The 18,729-nt window shown below is 43.7% G+C and overlaps 1 long non-coding RNA gene across 1 annotated transcript in view; it reads left to right on the top strand.

Annotated features, from left to right (window-relative positions):
- LOC148777375 (uncharacterized) overlaps positions 1-5,027 on the top strand; it is a 68,967-nt gene extending 63,940 nt beyond the window's left edge. Inside the window, exon 6 of the long non-coding RNA XR_016037866.1 lies at positions 626-5,027. This is a non-coding gene — a long non-coding RNA (uncharacterized LOC148777375). The remainder of the gene's footprint in view (positions 1-625) is intronic.
- Positions 5,028-18,729: the final 13,702 nt, after the last annotated feature.

Here is an 18,729-nt window from a genome sequence, read left to right as displayed (position 1 = left end):
GCTTCAGTTGTGTCTGACCCTGTGCGACCCCATAGACAGCAGCCCACCAGGCTCTCCCATCCCTGGGATTCTCTAGGCAAGAACACTGGAGTGGGTCAGAGTCCATGGAGTCACAAAAGAGTCAGACACGACTTAGCAACTAAACAACAAGAACAATGAAGGGGAGGAGAATAGGGCCGCTGTTCCCTGAAAAAAAGTGGGATGGAAAATGCCTACTAAGTGCTGGGCACTGTGCTTGACATGCTCCATCCTTGTAACACTTGATGCTTGGACAACCCCATCAGGCAGGGATGATTCATTTCCTTTTAGTCGGAAAACAAACAAACCAACAAAAAACTGGAGCCCAGAAAAGATTGCCCAGAGAATGAGAGCCAAAGCTCAAACCCAAGTCCCTCTGGCTCCATGTTGTCCATAAACAAACAAAATATGATTACTAAGCAAATTGGTTTTCAATGAGAAGGACACATTATTATTTTTCCTTTCTGGAGCCTCAGGGACGAAAGTATCATTTTTTCAAACCTGTGACTGGGGCCAAAGAATAGAGTAAAAACTGCTTAGGTAGTGCTGGGGGGATATTAAAGTGGAATTCAGCAATCCACGGACAGAAGCGTTTCTGTCTTACCAGGTGGAACTCTGTGAGCTACCAATGCACCGCCCAGCACCTCAGAGGAGCCTAGGATCAGTCGGGTTCTGGCCCCGCTTGCAGAGAGCCACAGCTCGCCCGCCATCTAGTGGTGAGTCGGAAGCCTCGCTGTAGGGCTCAAAAAAGGATCTGGGGTCAACAGGCCTTCGCGATCCTTGAAGACCTCAGATTCAGAGTTCCCTGTAACAGGTGGTTCCAGAGCTCATCCCAGCGCCCCCAGAGAAATTCTTCTGTTGCTCATTTGCCATCAGACGCGTGTTCCAGAACTCAGTGGCCTCTCTCAACTCACAGCTTCACTTTCAGGCTTTCTGGAAAGCAATTTGAATTTGCTTCCCTCCCTTGTATTTCCATTCATTTTAGTCACACAGAGAGAGGGGAAAACAACACACCTCAGGGTCGGACACGACTGAGTGACTTCACTTTCACTTTTCACTTTCATGCATTGGAGAAGGAAATGGCAACCCATTCCAGTGTTCTTGCCTGGAGAATCCCAGGGACAGGCGAGCCTGGTGGGCTGCAGTCCATGGGGTCGCACAGAGTTGGACACGACTGAAGTGACTTAGCAGCAGCAGCAGCAGTTAATCTAGTTCTTCAGCTACACACACACACCACCACCACTTATTGGCAGGGCCACTAATCAGAGAGCCTCTCCATAGGAACTCTTCCTAAACACAAGATCCAGGTGGGGAGAGTCCAGCAGCTTGGGGAGGAAAAAGAATGAGGATCACCAAGGAAGAAAAAGTTGGCTTAAAACTCAACATTCAGAAAACTAAGATCATGACATCTGGTCCCATCACTTCATGGCAAATAGATAAGGAAACAATGGATACAGTGACAGACATTATTTTTGGGGGGGGGCTCCAAAATCAATGCAGATCGTGAATGCAGCCATGAAATTAAAAGACACTTGCTCCTTGGAAGAAAAGCTATGACCAAACTAGGCAGCATATTAAAAAGCAGAGACATTACTTTGCCAACAAAGGTCCATCTAGTCAACACTTTGGTTTTTCCAGTAGTCATATATGGATGTGAGAGTTGGACTATAAAGAAAGGTGAGTGCCGAAGAATTGATGCTTTTGAACTCTAGTGTTGGAGAAGACTCTTGAGAGTCCTTTGGACTGCAAGGAGATCCAAACAGTCCATCCTAAAGGAAATCAGTCCTGAATATTCATTGGAAGGACTGATGCTGAAGCTGAAACTCCAATACTTTGGCCACCTGATGTGAAGAACTGACTCCTTGGAAAAGACCCTGATGCTGGGAAAGATTGAAGTCGGGAGGAGGAGGGGACGACAGAGGATGAGATGGTTGGATGGCATCACCGACTCGAGTTATGGACGTGAGTTTGAGCAGGCTCGGGGAGTTGGTGATGGACAGGGAAGCCTGTTGTGCTGCAGTCTATGGGGTTGCAAAGAATCGGGTATGATTGATAAACTAAACTGAACTGAGGAAGAAAACGCTGTTCTTGAAAAGGAACCCCCGTCAACAGAGCCCTGGGAACAGGGGCATCCTCAGCAGACACTCAAGTCACCAGGCTCCCTTCAGAGCCTCCCTTCTGCTCCTTTGCCCCTTCTCCTTGCCTGGTACCCTGCTCCTCAGCCCCAGTCCCCCTTCCAACAGTGTAGGTGGTTGTGCAGAGCCTGGATGTGGACAGGGCGGGAGACTGGCAGTTTCAATCATCCAGAGATGCAGGCTTAACCTTGGTGTCAGAGGTGACAGAGAGGCATCCCAGAAGATTTTCTGAGTGTCACTGGCTGCTGAAGAGTTCTCCATGCTCATGCTGACTTTTATACTTGATTCACCCTGTTTCAGTTCAGTTCAGTTCAGTCGCTCAGTCATGTCCGACTCTTTGCGAACCCATGGACTGCAGAACACCAGGCTTCCCTGTCCATCACCAACTCCCGGAGTTCACTCAAACTCACATCCATCAAGTCGGTGATGCCATCCAGCCATCTCATGCTCTGTTGTCCCCTTCTCCTCCTGCCCCCAGTCCCTCCCAGCATCAGGGTCTTTTCCAGTGAGTCAACTCTTCGCATGAGGTGGCCGAACTATTGGAGTTTGAGCTTCAGCATCAGTCCTGATTAGTCATTCCTTATATAAGTGAATGAATAATGTTACATGTTCTGTCTTTGAAGATTTTTTTGATGTGGACTGTTTTAACGTATTTATTGAATTTGTTACAATATTGCTTCTATTGTTTATGTTCTGGTTTTTTGCCCCAGGGGCATGTGGGATCTTAGCTCCTTGATCAGGGATCAAACTCACATCCCCTGCATTGTAAGGGGAAGTCTTTAACCACTGAACCACCAGGAAAGTCCTGTATATAGTTTTAATTTTAAAATATATGTCCAGGTTAGATCTTGTGGTTGGCACAATAATCCCTCCCTCCAAAAATGCCCACATCTTTTATCCCCCAAACCTGTGAATACATTACCTTTCCAAACCAAAGAGACTTTACAGATGTGATTAAGGTTAAGGACATTGAGGTGGTGAGTGTCTTGGATTATCCAGGTGGGCCCTATCTAAACACATTAATTCTTTAAAAACAGAGAACCTTTCCAGGCTATGATCAGAGAGAGAGAGAGAGATGACAACAGGAGAAGGGTCTGGGAGAAATGTGATACTGCTGGCTTTGAACATGGAGAAAGGGGTCCATACCCAAACCAAGGAATGTGGGCAGCCTTTATAAGCTGCCTGGCTTCCCTGGTGACTCTGACAGTAAAGAAACTGTCTGCAATGCAGGAAACCCAAGCTGAATGCCTGGATCAGGACTATCCTCTGGAGAAGGAAGTGGCAACCCACTGCAGTATTCTTGCCTGGGAAATCCCACAGAGGAGCCTGGCAGGATACAGTCCATGTGGTCCCAAAGAGACAGACGTGAGTTTTCTGTCAAACACTTTCACTTTCTAGAAGCTGAGAAAGGCAAGAAAAAGAATTTTCCCTAGAGTCTGCAGACAAGAATGCAGCCTGTGGATGTTAGCCCAGCGAGGACCATGTCAGACTTCTGCAGAACTGTAAGATAATTTGCATGGTTTTAAGCCACTAACTTTGTGGGGACTTGTTAGAGGAGCAATAAAACTCATACAAACGTTTTTAGGTTTTGAGATCTCAAAGTCTCATTCAGCATTAAAGCAAGGACCGCCTTCCTTTGATGTTGCCTGTAAAGACGTTACTCTGATCAGAGCCTTATTTTTTTGGAGTTTTGTTTCAGGACTTAGGGGAAAGGCGCCATTTCTGTCAATAGACTATTTTATTACTCAGAAACCAGAAGATCAACTCTATCTCACCAAGAGAGCTTCTGATGAATGTTGTTAGACTCTTCAAGGAGTTCTGAATTAAGGGGCTCCTGGGGATGGTTTCTGTGCCCCTCGTCATTGACTAGGACACACTCTAGAAATATAAATATAAATATATACCATACAGAAAGCAGAAATGGATTGTCTCTACCAGGAAGCATTGTCTCCTTAAGAATATTCACTGGGACTTCCCTGGTGGTCCAATGGTTAAGAATCTTCTAGTCAATGCAGGGGACATGGGTTCCATCCCTGGTCTGAGAAGATTCCACATGCCTCGGGGCAGCTAAGCCTGTGAGCCACAAATACTGAGCCTGTGCACTCTAGAGCCCCTGATCCACAAGAGAAGCCACCACAACGAGAAGCTGATGCACTGAAACGAGAGAAAGCCCATGCCCAGAAACAAAGACCCAGTGCTGCCAAAATAAATAAATATTTTAAAAAAGAAATACTCACTGAATCACGAAGTTGTCCAAACCTCTTTAATACAATCATTCTATTGGAATCTTTTACTTGAAGCTAATTCCCAAGAAGCTAAATAAAATGTACATGAAATTTTTTACCAAAAAATTAGAACAGTAAAAATGACAGAGTCAAAATTATTCCATGCCATTAGGCAAACCATTAAAAATTACAATTACTCTTGCTATGACAAGTAGGGAGATAGTCTTATCATGTGAAATGGAAGAAGCATATGATAGAATGGTGTTCATTCAGTGATCCTCTATTGACCACATGCTCTATGACGGGCATTGTACCAAGAACCAAGTCACTAAGGGGAGCCAAAGTAGATATGGGCTTCCCGGGTAGCACAGTGGTAAAGAATTTGCCTGCTGATGCAGGAGACGAAAGAAAAGTGGGTTTGATACCTGGGTCAGGAAGAGCCTCTGGGGGAGGAAATGGCTACCTGCTCCAGTATTCTTGTTTGGAGAAAATTCCACAGACAGAGGAATCTGGAGGGCTACAACCCATGGGGTCGCAAAGAGTAGGACGCAACTAAGCACGCACTCACATGGCACAAAGTAGATAATACTGCTCTTATGTACTGAGGTGTGCCATGATTACAAAAATGTAAAATGGTCTGTACATATGTAAGGAGATATACCCAAAATAAAGCAAGGGTGAAGTGAAGTGAAGTGAAAGTCATTCAGTCATGTCCAACTCTGCGACTCCATGACTATACAGTCCATGGAATTCTCCAGGCCAGATTACTGGAGTGGGTAGCCTTTCCCTTCTCCAGGGGATCTTCCCAACCCAGGGATCGAATCCAGGTCTCCTGTGTTGCAGGGGGATTCCTTACCAGCTGAGCCACAAGGGAAGCCCAAGAATACTGGGGTGGGTAGCCTATCCCTTCTCCAGAGGATCTTCCCAACCCAGGCATCGAACTGGGGTCTCCTGCATTGCAGGCGGATTCTTTAACCTACTGAGCTATGAGGGAAGCAAAGCAGTGGTAAGGCATGGTAAATATTATCCTTCAGTTCAGTTCAGTTCAGTCGCTCAGTCGTGTCCAACTCTTTGTGACCCCATGAATCACAGCACGCCAGGCCTCCCTGTCCATCACCAACTCCCGGAGTTCACTCAAACTCATGTCCATCGAGTCGGTGATGCCATCCAGCCATCTCATTCTCTGTCTTCCCCGTCTCTTCCCACCCCCAATATTATCCTTAACCTCCTTAAATTATCTTTTCAGGTATAATCATTATATTAAGGGATAGAGCAGGAAGAAGCATAAACCTCTGGACCAAAGTCCTGATGCAGGATAGGAATTGCAGCAGGCTCCTGACTGGGGAAGCAGGATCAGAATATGCTGTTTAGAAACATAACAAGCAACAGCCTGGTAGGTCAGAGGGCCACGGTCTTCCACAGCAGGAATCCAGCTGTACACACAAGTCCTTTCCAGGGAGGTCGGTTCCAGGGGGCCACCACTGAACCTGCCTGACCCCCTCTGTGTATGTGGGAGTTTTACTGCACTGGGCTGTATCCTGAAGGTTGGCAACACCTGTTGCTCTCTGTCTCCCGGACACTGACAGGTTAACTGGGCAAGCAGATGCTGTATTCATCACTCATGGCTTTTATGCTGCTGTCTGTGTCAGGTAAGCCACCTCCCCTGGGTCTGCCTTGGTTTCCTTGTGTGAACAAGGAAATTTGTGTGTGTGTGCTAAGTCACTTCAGTTGTGTCCAACTCTGTGCGATGCTATGGACTATAGACTGCCAGACTCTTCTGTCCATGAGATTCTCCAGGCAAAAGCACAGGAATGGGTTGCCATGCCCTCCTCCTGAGGATCTTGTCAACCTAGGGATCGAACCTGCATCCTTTATGTCTCTTCCATTGGCACAGGGGTTCTTTACCCCAATGCCACCCAAGGAAAGTCAGGGCTTGTTAATTTCTAAAGTGCCTCCTAAAGGCTGCAGCCATGGGAGTGGTGCTAGCCATGGGGGCTCTAGTCTCAGTGAGCTGAGTCCTAAGAAGGCACAGTCCCTGGCCACTAGCTTCCTATCTGAAGACATTTTTGTGATGATATCAATATGAAGAAAATTACAACGACCAAACAACTACAAAGCATATGACAAAAGTGAAGGAGAGACTCAGGAGCAATGAATATTGATTGTCCAACATGTATGTGTAGGGTAGGCTGTGGTTGGGAAAGGCATTTATAGAGACCTCATCTCTGTCTCTATTTACCTTCTCCTACCAAACTAGAAGCTGCTTTAAAAAGAATTACCAGGGACTTCCCTGATGGGTCCAGTGGTTAAGAATGGAAATCAGCTATAAGTTACCTCAGTGTCCCTCTCAGTTCAGTTCAGTTCAGTTGCTCAGCCATGTCCGACTCTTTGCGACCCCATGAATTGCAGCACGCCAGACCTCCCTGTCCGTCTCCAACTCCCGGAGTTCACTCAAACTCATGTCCATTGAGTTGGTGATGCCATCCAAGCATCTCATCCTCTGTCATCCCCTTCTCCTCCTGCTCTCAATCTTTCCCAGCATCAGGGTCTTTTCAAATGAGTCAGCTCTTTGCATCAGGTGACCAAAGTATTGGAGTTTCAGCTTCAACATCAGTCCTTCCAATGGACACCAGGACTGATCTCCTTTAGGATGGACTGGTTGGATCTCCTTGCAGTCCAAGGGACTCTCAAGAGTCTTCTCCAGCACCACAGTTCAAAAGCATCAATTCTTTGGTGCTCAGCTTTCTTTTATTTATTTATTTATTTTTTACTTTACAATATTATATTGGTTTTGCCATACATTGACATGAATCAGCCACAGGTGTACATGTGTTCCCCATCCTGAACCCCCCTCCCCGCTCCCTCCCCATCCCATCCCTCTGGGTCATCCCAGTGCACCAGCCCCAAGCATCCTGTATCATGCATCGAACCTGGACTGGCAATTTGTTTCACATATGGTAATATACATGCTTCAATGCCATTCTCCCAAATCATCCCACCCTCACCCTCTCCCACAGAGTCGGAAAGACTGTTCTATAAGCTTTCTTTATACTCCAACTCTCGCATCCATACATGACCACTGGAAAAACCATAGCCTTGGCTAGATGGACGTTTATTGGCAAAGTGATGTCTCTGCTTTTCAATATGCTGTCTAGGTTGGCCATAACTTTCCTTCCAAGGAGTAAGCGTCTTTTAATTTCATGGCTGCAATCACCATCTGCAGTGATTTTGGAGCCCAGAAAAATAAAGTCAGCCACTGTTACCACTGTTTCCCCAGCTATTTACCATGAAGTGATGGGACCAGATGCCATGATCTTTGTTTTCTGAATGTTGAGCTTCAAGCCAACTTTTTCACTCTCCTCTTTCACTTTAATCAAGAGGCTCTTTACTTCTTCACTTTCTGCCATAAGGGTGGTGTCATCTGCATATCTGAGGTTATTGATATTTCTGCCGGCAGTCTTGATTCCAGCTTGTGCTTCCTCCAGCCCAGCGTTTCTCATGATGTATTCTGCATATAAGTTAAATAAGCAGGGTGACAATATGCAACCTTGACGTACTCCTTTCCTGATTTGGAACCAGTCTGTTGTTCCATGTCCAGTTCGAACTGTTGCTTCTTGATCTGCATACAGGTTTCTCAAGAGGCAGTTTACTTCAAAATATTTCTTCCTTTTCACTCACCCTGCCCTCTTTCCCTCCTATTTCAAAAGGAGTTTTCAAAACCACCGTGAGATTCCTTTGTATCCATCAAGATGGCTATTTTTTTTTTTTTAATCACAAGTGTTGGTGAAGTTTTGGAGACAAGGAACCTTTGTGCACTGTTGATGGGAATGTAAACTGGTGCCAACCTTACAAAACCCAGTGTGATGGCTCCTCAAATCAATTAAAAATATGACTACTGTACAATCCAGCAATCCAGCTTCTGAGTGTATACCCGAAAGAAATGAAAGCAGAGTTTCAAAGAGATATTTGTACACTGCTATCCATTGCAGTAGCTAAACTGTGGAAGCAACCCAAGTATCCATCCATCACCAGATGAATGCATAAATAAAATGTGATATGTGCAAATGATGGAATATTGTTCAGCCTTAAAAAGGAAGGAAATTCTGACACACACTACAATATGGATGAAACTTGAGGACATTATGCTAAGTGAAATAAGCTGGTCACAAAAGATAAAATACTGTATGATTCCACTCATTGAAGGTTTAGTGGCCACATTCATAGAGACAGGAAGTACAAGAGTGGTTGCCAGAAGCTGGGGAGAAGGGAAATGAGAATTGTTTAATGGGTTGAGTTTCAGTTTTGAGCTTCTTCAGAAGGAAATTTTTGGAGACTGATTACACAACAATAAGAAGGTATTTAATACTATTGAACTATACATAAAATGGTGAAGTTGAAGGACTTCTCTGGTGGTCCAGTGGCTAAGACTCCATGCTCCCAACGCAGGGGATCAGGGTTTGATCCCTGGTCAAGGAACTAGATCCCATGTGCTGCAACTAAAGGGTCCTGTATGCTACAACTAAGAGCTGGTGCAGCCAAATAAAGAAACAAGTATTTTTAAAATAAAATGGTTTTCATCATTAAGTCATGTCTGACCCCATAGACTGTAAAAATAAAATAAATAAAATGGTCAAGTTGGTAAATTTTATATTGTGTTTATTTTGCCACAATAAAAAAAAAAGTCTTTGCTGCCCCTCCTCACATTAACTTTTCTTTTCGCATCTGTGATCCTATCTTGTGTCACCCCTTCTGTTGGGCTGGATCTTCTCTTCACTCCCCTTCAGAACTGCCACAAACATCTGTAAGACTGGGGGTAAGACTATGTCCATTGTTTAGACCTGTTCAGGATTGTAAATCCAGATAATATATGAGTGAATAGAATGTGTTCTAACTTGGAAATATATCTTTGCGACAACGAAATGGCAAAGGATATGAAGCTACAGTTTCTAGAAACCTGAAGGTTGGTAAACTGTCAAGGCCTGGCTCTTTCCTTAAACCACACTCTCCCAGACTTCCCTGGTGGCACAGTGGATAAGAATCTGCCTGCCAATGCAGGAGACACGGGTTCAGTCTCTGGTCTGGGAAGATTCCACTTGCCACTGAGCAACTAAGCTCATGTGCCACAACTACTGAGTCTGAGTGCCTAGAGGCTATGCTCCTTATCAAGAGAAGCCTCCACAATCAAGAGAAGCCTGCATGCCCCCAAGTAGAGAAAGCCAATGTACAGCAAAGAAAACCTAGTGCAACCAAAAATAAATTTAAAAAACCATCGCAGTCCCCACTCCAGCAGCCTGTTTCTGCACAGCAGAGAGGCCCAGGCCAGTCCACACCCTTAACAGCAGCTTCCACAGATCCTGGCCTACCTGCCCTCTCTGCCAAATTTCTTTGCCGCCATCAGACTACTCAAGCCTGCAGTCACTAGAAAGCTACACAATTACACTGTCAGCCATGGGACCTAACATTCAGACAAGCCCTGCATTGACTGATGTCACCTTCTGCTGCCACTATCTTGAAATGTTTAATAACTGTGCAACAAGAAGCCTTGCATTTTTGTTTTGCACTGAGTCTGTGTATTATGTGAGGGCTTCCCAGGCAGCACTAGTGGTAAAGAATCCCGCCTGCCAAGGGCAGGAGACAGAAGAGGTGTGGGTTCGATCCCTGGGTCGGGAAGATCCCCTGGAGGAGGGCACAGCACCCCACTCCAGTATTTTTGCCTGGAGAATTCCATGGACGGAGGAAACTGGCAGACTACAGTCAATAGGGTCGCAAAGAGTCAAACATGACTGAAGTAACTCAGCACGCGCGCACTGTGTATTGTGTAGCCAGTCTGGGGTAGTCACACACTCCTGAAAGAGGCCTGAACCACAGCCTGGGGATAAGAACAGAAAGTGGGCTGGGCACTGTCCCCCTGGGTCCTCAGTTCCTTCCTGTCCACTCCCCACCCTGGCCCAGAGGTACTAGCTGCTTTTCTCATCTGTTTCTTCTGCACCCCTTCATGAAACCTCATTTTTAACTCTTTTAGTAATTAACCACCTTCAACTAGTCAACAGCTCTTTATGTTACATTTTTCCTGTTTCAATAACCTAAATGCTTTCCGCCTCCTGACTGATACAAGGAGATGAAGAGTAAACTAACAAAATAAGAAAATCTGTAGTATGTCAGATGATATGTTCAACAGAGAAAAAAGAAAGCAGGGATACACGGAGAGGGTGTGAGGTCCAAGGGGGGCAGCTTGCCACTGCACTTGGTTGGCCAAAAAGTTCATTTTGGTTTTTCTTTAAGATGTGATGGAAAATCCTAATGAACTTTCTTGCCAGCCTAACAAACGGGGGTCAGAGAAGGCATCCCAGAGAAGGATGTTGGGCTGAAAACACACATTTGACTCCTTACGTCCAATTCCAACTGAAACGAAGAGGAAATGTAAAAAATAGGGTTCGACCTGCATCACACGAGTGAAAAATTCACCATCCAAGTCCAGAAAAACTCCCAAATTTCCTGTTAGGCTCACAAGGCAAGTGGAGTCAGCATCTTGCAAAGACACAGACAGCTCATCTCTGGGTCACCCACTGCTTTCTCTCCCTTTTCTGTCCCTTCTCTTCAGGGAACTGGAAGGGCAGTAAACAGGGAAGAGACCTCGCTTGCCAAAATCTGTTAACCTTCATCAATGTTTCTCTTTGCTCAAGAAGAAAAGTTATGTCATTCACTCACTCATTAATCACTTAGAAAACATGTTTTGAGCACCTCGTATGTGCCTCACCCCGTACTAAGCAGTCCGGAGGGTGTGATGTAGGAAACACAGTCTCTGTCTTCTAAGAAATTATAATCTAACTGGAGAGGATAAGAGGGATAAGATATGTCTGTGCAAGTAAGTATTATTCAAAGCTAAGAAGGACAGGGCATTCCATGGTGGTGCAGTGGTTAGGACTCCACACTTCCACTGCAGGGGGCCAGAGTTCGACCCCTGGTCGCAAAGCTAGATCCCACAAGTCATGTGGCAAGCACTCAAAAAATAAATAAAATGAATTTTTAAAAAAACTCTCCTTAGGGAGGTGTTGGGAATGAAAGATTAAAAAAACACTAAAAGGGACAACAAGAGAATTGGATAGCAGAATATGAATTTCAGAGATTCTGGCAGATGAAACTCAGCTTGACTTGAACAAGATGAACTCTTCAATTCAGTTCTAGTAGACATTACTGAAAAGCTATGCTAAAAAAGCAGACCATGGATTTCAAGCAGGGATGGATTTGGAGCTGGGGCAGAAGTCCATCACAGTAGAAGGGGGTGAAATATACTGGGTTGGCCGAAAATTTCACATAAGTTTTTCTCTAAGATGGTATGAAAAACTCAAATGAAATTTTAGGCCAACCCAATATTTCTTTCTGTGGAAGGCAAGGTAGCTACAACATTTTCAGTTCTGCTGGGATAGGAGGAATAGGTATGGGCAGATAGCATGTGTTTTTTAAATTGAATTCACGTTTGCTCCAGGCTAGGAATACACAGAGGGCTTCCCCGATGGCTCAGCAGGTAAGGAATCTGCCTGCAGTGCAGGAGACACACAAGAGGCAGGTTCGATCCCTGGATGAGAAATATTCCCTGGAGAAGGAAATGGCAACTCATGCCAGTATTCTTACCTGGAAAATCCCATAGACAGAGGAGCCTGGCAGGTTACAGTCCATGGGGTCGCAAAGAGTCGAACATGACTGAACACAAGGCGCAGGAATACACAGAGGAATAAGATGGCAGCAAAGACCAACAGTGGTTATACCAAATGACGGTGCTGAGCCGTAAAGGAGTGAGACTTTCTTACCAGGGGGGGTTAGCAACCAAACGACCATACACAATTGCAAAGTGCAAATTAAAGAATGAATAGGAAGGTTTTTTCCCCAAGCAGTCAAGAAAGAGGAATTACTCCAGCCATCAGAAATGTGTGTAAAGACACAGAGACATGAAAATAAGAAACAATCTAGGAGAAGGCAAGTAGATAAGCATGTTAGAACACAGGGAATATATGAAGCAGTGTTAGGACAAGAGGTTTAAAAAGCTGGAAGGGATTTAATCATGGCCTTGGGGTGTCATGCTAAGCAGATGGGTATGAGGTCAATCTGTCGATAAAAATCCAATCAGCCTACTGATTCCCAGAGACGATTTGCTAGGAATTTCAACTCTGACCTAGAGGGGAAGAGGAACTAACAAAGGATGCTGAGAAGGAGAATGATATGGTAGCTGGCGTGAGGAATGAGCACAGAAACGTTGAGATTCAAGGAATTCAATAAATAACCTGCTGCTTCCTGCCTAAGTCTGAATGGTTTGAGAAATGAAACAAAATCTGCACAAAAATCAAAATACAATCTTTTTTGCAGATGAATCTGATATTGAAGAATGTAGCTCTGGGACTTCTGGTGGTCCAATGGCTAAGACTCGGCACTCCCAATGCAGGGGACCTGGGTTAGAACCCTGGTCGGGGAACTGGATCCCACATGCTGCAATGAAGATGGAAGATTCTGCCTGCTGCAACTAAGAACTGGCACAGCCACATAAATTAATAAATATTTTAAAAAGAATGTAGCTTATATCTAATCAGGACAGCTGTCATAATGGCCAGGGGATGAAATTACTCTGCTTAACAAGGCCAAGGTCCTGAGCCAATTGGACTGAATGAGAGATAGGCCTGCATGCTAAGTGTCTTCAGTCGTGTCTGATCCTTTGTGATCCTATGGACTCTAGCCCACCAGGTTCTTCTGTCCATGTGTTGCCACCAGGTTCTTCTGTCCATGGATCTTCCTAACCTAGGGATCGAACCCACATCTCTTATATCTCCTGCCTTGGCAGGAGGATTCTTTACCACTAGCACCACCTGGAAAGTCCTGAGATATAGGCATTTTCCTTTGGAAATTCAAGGTACTGTTACCAAAAAAAGAGAAGGTTGGATTGTAGGCAGCAAAAGCAATCACATTTGTTCTATACTTTGTGTGTGTGTTTGCCTAAAGATCCATGTGCTGCGATGAGAAAAGGTTGAAAGAAACCCTGAATTTTGATGCCGCTTTGACCAGATCCCTTTCTCTTTCTGAATCTCAAGTACATTCTCTCCATAACAAAGGACTATAAAATAAGATTTCTTCTGGCCCATTCCCTGCCTGAGGAATGCTCGGCTCATAAATGAGGTCATGTCTGTATAGTTCTATGATCTTCTTGAAGACAAATGCTGTATAAATATATGGGGTTATTAGCCAAGTTGCTCAAAAACAAGTCTGTGCACGAGTGCATTGAAAGGCAAATAGGACCAGGGGAGGGCAATAGTGAAACAGAGCAGGACACTACAGTACTTGCTCCTATGTCCTCTGCCTGCCTTTTGTCTGTGGAAAACTTTACTCAAAGAATAAGTATAATCAGAGAAAGGATAAAATGCAGAAACAAAGGAAAGCAATCAAAGGAGACCAAATAGTAATAGTACACTCATTAAGCATAGTCAAGGACCTTTAGTTCCTTTTCAAGGGCCATAGATAATATTCCGAGTCATATCCTATGAGTTGTCTTATAGATACTGAAATCCTACCAGGTGGAAGAAGTTAACTTCATGATGACCAGACTGTAGCCATGACATAAGCTGCCACAATTCCAAGAACTGGCCTCAAGGAAATGGAAACAAAGCAACCCTGGAACTGAAGATTCAGTTCAGTTCAGTTGCTCAGTCATGTCCGACTCTTTGCAACCCCATGAACCGCAGCACGCCAGGCCTCCCTGTCCATCACCAACTCCTGGAGTCCACCCAAACCCTTATCCATTGAGTCAGTGATGCCATCCAACCATCTCATCCTCTGTCGTCCCCTTTTCCTCCTGTCCTCAATCTTTCCCAGCATCAGGGTCTTTTCTAATGAGTCAGCTGAAGATAAACTGTACCTAAAACAATCAAGATGACGTATGTCAGACCACCACATGACCAATTTCAAGATGACTGTCAGAGCTGACTGTGCTGTTTCTGCATGTAGCCCCTTCTCTCTGTCTATAAAATTTCTTATCCCCTATTTGTTGGTGTGTGTGTGTTGGGGCAGGGAGTTGGGCTTTGGACAGATGTCTGACCTCCCCCGCAGTTGCCAGCATATGAAATAAAGCAAACTTTTCTTTCCACCAGCCTGGCATGTTCACTGGCTTTTGAGCGCTGAGCAGCCAGACCCCACCTTTCAGTAACAATAGAACTCACTGTTTTCAAGGACTATTTGATTCTTTTATTTTTATGCTATCCAGTGCCTCACAGTTAACTTCCTCCCAATGCCCACAGACAACCAAGAGGGCCAGTTTGCCAATTTAGGCTCCCTGGCATGTGTGGTTGTTTAGTTGCTTCAGTTGTATCCAACTCTTTATGACTGTATAGTCTGTAGGCTCCCAGGCTGCTCTGTCCATGGGATTCTCCAGGCAAAAACACTGGAGTGGGTTTCCATGCCCTCCTCCAGGGGATCCTCCCCACCCAGGGACCGAAGCTGTGTCTCCTGCATTGCAGGCACATTCTTTACTGCTGGGCCACTGGGAAAACCCAGGCTCCCTGGAATAATGGGTTAAAACATTTGGAGAGCAAAGCCAATACAATGCCAAGCTATGGCCGTGTTGTAGGTTTTTTCAGAAAGATAAGTAAAAGGAAATCTTGTTTGGGTTCTAAATACTGATGGTTTTTGATCTCCAGCCTGCAATGGCTTGGAGCAGGGCTTGGGTTCCCAGCCAGAGATTGCGGCTGGGTCGCAGCGGTGAAATCACTAGATCCTAGCCACTAGACCAGTGGTCAGTGACAAGGCCCTGAACCTTTGGTTTTACAGAAAAGGATTTCCACAAAGACAGAAAGTAGTGAAGCAAGTAAAGTGTTTATTAGGAGGGAAAAAAGTACAATATGTGTGGATAGACACACTGGCGGACTCAGAGCAGGAGTCCCTGAGTCGAAGCCTCATGGTGGTTTGAATTACTTTTATGGGGTGTTTCTTCTAGGTTTCCTTTGGCCAATCATTATGATTGTTTGGTTCACAGTTCAAATTTCGTATATCTCAGGATCCTCCTATGTGTGCTCATCCATCTCTTAGCCAAGTTGAATTTTACTGAAAAGGCATCTGAGTAGAATATTCCTTGACATGACTCCCCTTTGGCCTCCAGGGAGCCTTTCTGTGGTTGGGGAGGTCTCCTGACTTCTGGAACAAGAAATATGTCGTCTGAGCAGGGTCCAGTCACCTTCCTTAATTGCCCTGCTATTCTTGGAGTTTCAATCAATAGAGAATGAATCTCCAATTGCTTTACCCTGGGGGGCCAATCTGCCTCCTGCCTCAGCTTTCATTGGCCCTAATCCATTCATCAAGATTCCTACAAGCACAGTTAAAAAAAACCTCTGGAGTTCAATTTGTTGTCATTTTATTTTATTTTTTGGCCAGCATGTGGGATCTTAGTTCCTGGACCAGGAATTGAACTCTGCTCCCTGCATTGGCAGCCCAGAGTCTTAACCAATGGGCTGCCAGGGAAGTCCGTGGAGTTCAATTTAAAAAGGAAACAGTTCTATCTTATCTTAGATTTCATAACAAATCTAAAGGTGGAGGGGAAAGGGGGAAAATATCTCATTTGGTTAAGTTATCTTATTTTTAAAAAATATTGCTGGGTTTGAATTGCCAATATTTTGTTAGAAAAAAGGATATTGATGTGCCTGTAATCAACACCTCCTCCTTTAGGTGGAGGAGGGAGAAAAGGGAAAGAGGAGGAAAGAATGATCATTGTTTCTGATCTTCTCTTCTGCCTCTTAGAAACCATGGATTTCAGATCTTAGAGGTCAGCCTAGCCACCTCTCCACTCACTTTGTTTAGCTGCATATGGATGGTGAAGACCAAGGAAGTAAACTAACTTTTTCTAAGTTTATGTGTTCATTTACTAGGATCCAGGGACTGGGATCCAGGTTTTTACCTCTCAGTTTAGTACTCTTCATATTCAATCATCCTGTCTCCTTTCCAGTTTTAGGAACTTGAATATGACACGGTGCCTCTGAGATCTTAGCTGTCTGATCTATAGACTGTACATGAAACCTAAACTGACTAAAGATGTTTAGGGAATATGATTGCTTGTGGTCCCTTCCAGTTTTTAATCAACCGGTCAACAAATATTTTTAAAGACCTAATGGCAAGTAATCAAGTATCTAGCCAGAAGTAATGTAAACAAAAAAGACTTTATTGTCCTCTCATAACAAGGAGTCAGAGGTACATCCAGTGGCTGGTATCAGTTTAGTGATTCAGTGCTGCTGTGATGGACCTAGGCAAATCTCTCTTTCTAGTTCCTCATGTGTAGTTTTGACTTCTTAGCTGCACCAATGTTGCCTCATGGTTACAAGATGGCTTCTGTAATCCGGACATCACATCTCTTTTCATACTTTCACTTCATACTTTCGAAATACAAACGTGTGATGAGGTACTTAGACTTTGTGACCATGTTATCTGTGGTTCTTTTGTAGATAGGGTATCAAATTGAGGGATATGAAGGGAAGATCATTCCCTTCATAGTTGATTAGAGCTTTTTTGTTTAAAATATGAATAAGTGTGAAACTCTGTCAAAGGTTTTATTCTACATTGATTGAGATCATGTGACTTATATGAATTGTCTCTTTTATTGTATTTACGTAGTCAATAACACAGATCATTTTAAAATGTTAAACCAGCCTTGCCTTTCTGGGGAAAAAAATCTCATTTGGTTAAGCTATCTTACTTTTTAAAAATATTGCTGGGTTTGAATTGCCAATATTTTGTTAGAAAAAAGGATGTTGACATGCATGTAACTTTTGTTCTTTTTTAATCTCTTGGAATGCAGATTATTCTGACCTTATATTGTGAATTAAGAAGTATTCCCTCCTTTATATTTTTTGAAAAAGTCTATATAAGACTGGTATGATTTCTTTCTAAAATAGTCGATAAAATTTACTAGTGAAACCATCTGGGAACCATAAAGGATACAGGGCTATTCATATGATATTTTTCTCACATCAATTTTGATAAATTGTGTTTTTCTAAGTTTTCCCATTCCGTCTAAAGTATTGAAATTATAAGCATGAAGTTGTTCATAATGTTCTCTTATTATTAAAAAAATTTTTTGTAGGATCTGTAAGGATGTTCTTCTATTCTCCATTTTGATTATTTGTGTTTTCTTTCTTTTCTTCCTGATCAGTCTCACTAGGAGTTTATTAATATTTCCAAAGAACCAAATTGTGGCTTTGCTAATTTTAACCTATTTTTAAAAACTTCTTCCTTTCTTCTACTTGTGTTGGTTTTAATTTTCTTTTCTTATCCTAAATTCTTAAGATGAAACTTAGATAATTGATTTCAAACTTTTTCCCTTTTCTAAAATAAGCATTTAAAGCTACAAATATCTTGTGAGTACTGCTTTAGCTATATTCCATGAATTTTGATGTATTGTATTTTCATTTCCATTCTATTTGAAGGTTTTTTTTTTAAGTCATTCATTTTTTTTTTCCTTAAATCATTTTTTGGCTGTGCCTCACAGCATGTGAGATCTTAGTTCCCCTACCAAGGATGGAACCCAAGCCCTCTGCATTGCAACGTGGATTCTCAACCACCTGACCACCAGGAAAATCTCTGAAACGTTCTCTAATGCCCTGAGAACTGTGGCAGGCATAAAGTACTCAGTAAGAGTTGGCTCTTATTGACTTAGTTTTTTGTTTCTTCTATTAATAAGCAAGAATAAGTCCATGGCTCACCTGACAGTTGTGTTTCTCCCTCCTTCAGAACTTCTTTGCCGTATCCATTGCCTGAAGCTACTACTTCACAGAGCCCCAGACTTCATCCCTCGTACCATTAATTCCTACTTATCTGGAGGCTGTGACCTCAAACATCATTTCCTCAAAGAAGCCGTCCCAGATGACCAAAACAGGGCTGGTTCTCTCATATACTGAGTTGGATAGTGTCCCCCAAAAGTTCATGTCAACCTGGAACTTATGAACATGACCTTATTTGGAAATAGGATCTTTGCAGATATAATCATGTTGAGAAGAGATTATAGGGACTTTCCTGGTGGTCCAGGGGTCAAGACTTTGCCTTCCAATGCAGGGGGTTCGGGTTCCATTCCTGGTCAGGGAGCTAAGATCCCACATTGCTTTGTGGCCAAAAAGCCAAAAGGTAAAACAGAAGCAATGTGGTAACAAATCCAATAAAGACTTAAGAAGAAAACAAATGCAGAGACTATATTGGATTGGTTGGGGCGGGGGAGGGGAGAGAGGGGCTAAACCCAATATGACTGCTGTCCTTTTAAGAAGAGGGGAATCTGGAGAGACACACAAGAGAACTTCATGTGACAACAAAGACAGAGATTGGAGGATGCTTCTATA

This window comes from Moschus berezovskii, chromosome 7, assembly GCF_049115385.1.
Source record: "Moschus berezovskii isolate FMDL1 chromosome 7, NW_MosBer_1.0, whole genome shotgun sequence".
NCBI classification, from domain to species: domain Eukaryota; kingdom Metazoa; phylum Chordata; class Mammalia; order Artiodactyla; family Moschidae; genus Moschus; species Moschus berezovskii.
The sequence above is the reverse complement of the archived record's forward strand: the minus strand, read 5'-3'. Positions and strand labels throughout refer to the sequence as shown.